At 34.0% G+C, this 2,467-nt stretch overlaps 1 protein-coding gene across 6 annotated transcripts in view; it reads left to right on the top strand.

The window, feature by feature from the left end:
• The first annotated feature begins 834 nt into the window (after positions 1–834).
• The window catches only part of Coq6 (ubiquinone biosynthesis protein COQ6, mitochondrial), a 58,311-nt gene continuing 56,678 nt past the window's right edge, over positions 835–2,467 (top strand). The window contains exon 1 of one of the 6 annotated variants that reach the window (XM_076449955.1): positions 835–979. The gene's annotated coding sequence lies outside the window, so the exon portion shown is untranslated. Of the gene's footprint in view, positions 980–1,121; positions 1,582–2,467 lie in introns of those variants that run through there. The other 5 variants (XM_076449953.1, XM_076449957.1, XM_076449954.1 and 2 more) reach the window with 5 other exon arrangements.

The following is a 2,467-nucleotide window of genomic DNA, read 5'->3' as shown; positions in this document are numbered from 1 at the left end:
TCAATACAATTTTGGATGGCTGATACACAACGCAAAATGATCTCACAGAGGACACAGCACCGGCTAAATGCTTCATAGTTTAGACCTATACACAATACATATATACATGTATGCTATGTTTTACTTTTCAATAAAAGATAAATGAAATTAATGGGTAAATACCTGTGAAACCTTTGGTTTATCAAGTAAAATCCCTGATGATCTGTTATAACTTGAAATCAACGTGGTTGTCTAATCTTCGTCAAAGCTCAAAATAGAATGGCATTACACACGGAGCGGCAATACAGCGCATGAGTTTTAGTGCATTCAGTAGGTTGCTATGGGACGCATGACACATACTTCCGTCTTAATGAAGATGTTGAGTTCTGCAGATCTATATCTCTTTGATGTTAATTGTTAAGCAACAACGACGATTGTGTTTTCCATATTTTATGAATATATGTAGGTAACAATATTGTGGGAATGAGGGGGCTTGGCTCATTTGGGGGTTCTAGCCCCCAAGCCCCCCTGGCGCCGCCACTATGGGGGCGTTATAATGCTATGGTCAGTCCTCCTATTCATTGATAAAAGAGTCGTCCAAGAGTTGGCGGTGGGTGGTGATGACTAACTGTCTTCCCTCTGGTCTTACACTGTTAAATAGCCCTCGTGTAGCTTTGCGAGAAATTCAAACAGATCTTTTTTAGATGTCATATTTAAAAGTTAACTGTGTCAGAATATCATTTCAACTTTATTTACACTTTCATTTGTAATATCGAAATTACGGCTGAGTGTATAACATCTTTGATTTACAATAGTAGATTATGTATTTATGCCATATGGTTACAACGACAACCTTTTTTGTTTTGTTTTGTTATTGTAACTATATAGCATGAATACAAAAACAATTTGTTAAATACCTACATTCTTACATAGTACTCGATTACCAGCGCTGGACACAACAAATAGCTCAGCGTAGCTTTACTCCAAAACTTACAAACAAGTAAGCAAAAACCTGCTTTCAAACTACAGCTTTAAATATTTAAATCCCGACTACAGTAAAGTTTTCGGTCGTTATTAATTTAGTTTCAAATGGATTTGCATCGTCAGATTTTTGGTTATGATATTCTTCCGCCCTTTGATTGCGCCGTTAACTCTTTAATATGTTGTGTTTAAAATTTATCAAACCGGAAACGTTATGAATTTTGCATATAATCCACGAGTAGCCATGCTCGAAATTCAGAAAGTTGAAACAAACAATTGACATTTTGTAAATAAATTATGTTTACGGAAACTCAATTATGCTTTCAGATCTGATTGGACGAAATAAAATCAGACCGCAAAACGGGAAGTTTGATGTCTGCGAGTTTGAGTGTTATTAGTGTAGTAACTGGTAATGTGAGAATTTAAAAGCAATATTAATTATTATTCAGGCTATGACTGATAATATTATTATACTTATACCGCGTTTATGTAACTTGTTCCCGATTTTAAGTTATACATGTTAATAATTTACACAATGGAGGATTAAATATGGAATTACAGGCAGCAACTGAATTAGTAACTTTCTTGTGTTGGTAAAAGTGGTATAATAATAATAATAACGTATGATTTATACTTTGTAAAACGATATAATTGCATGTTATTATAGTTTTTAATAGTATTCATTTATGTTGGGGTAAGCTGCAGTACAAAAGTGATAATTTATTCCAATTTTGTGTCAAACCTTGATAATGAGACAAAACTATTGGTTGTACCAGCAGTATTACAACTATCGCAGCCACACAGTACTAATATAGTACTACTATTTTATGTATAATGATTAATGTTGGTTTACAACAATTTTTCTTTACATACGGAGTAAGATCATAAGAGCTTTGAAACAGTTTAAATTACAATGACATTTTTACCATTTCTTAAATAATTAGTTGATTATTGCATTGTGCCCTTAATTGGAAGGTGTATTTTTTTATTATTCTTTGAAATAGATAAGCTTTTAACTTTTTATTTTTGGTTCGGAAAGTACTCAAAATGTAAATATTTTCTCTTAGTTTCATTTTTTTGTTGCTTGGCAGGTATTCTTGACTTTGTTCTTTCAGCAGCCCAGTAACAAGTTGAGAAAATATGAGATACATATTTGTAAGGTGATTATCCATGTAAAACTTAAAGAAACTGTAGGTGATGAACGGGTCTGGTATGGCCAGGTGGTTAAGACACTCAACTCGTAATTTGGCAGTTGTGTGTTTGAATCCCCGTTGCACCAAAAATGCTTGTCCCTTCAGCTGTGGGGTGTTATAAAGTGATGGTCAATTGCACTATCTGCTGGTAAAAGAGTAGCTTAAAAGTTAGCAGTGGATGGTGATGACTAGCTGTCTTCCCTCTAGTCTTACACTGCTAAATTAGGGATGGCTAGCAAAGATAGCCCTCGTGTACCTTTGTACAAAATTCAAAACAAACAATGTAATGAACACACTGTACTTAAAAATGGGAT

Source organism: Tachypleus tridentatus, chromosome 8, assembly GCF_004210375.1.
Source record: "Tachypleus tridentatus isolate NWPU-2018 chromosome 8, ASM421037v1, whole genome shotgun sequence".
NCBI lineage: Eukaryota > Metazoa > Arthropoda > Merostomata > Xiphosura > Limulidae > Tachypleus > Tachypleus tridentatus.
The sequence above is the reverse complement of the archived record's forward strand: the minus strand, read 5'-3'. Positions and strand labels throughout refer to the sequence as shown.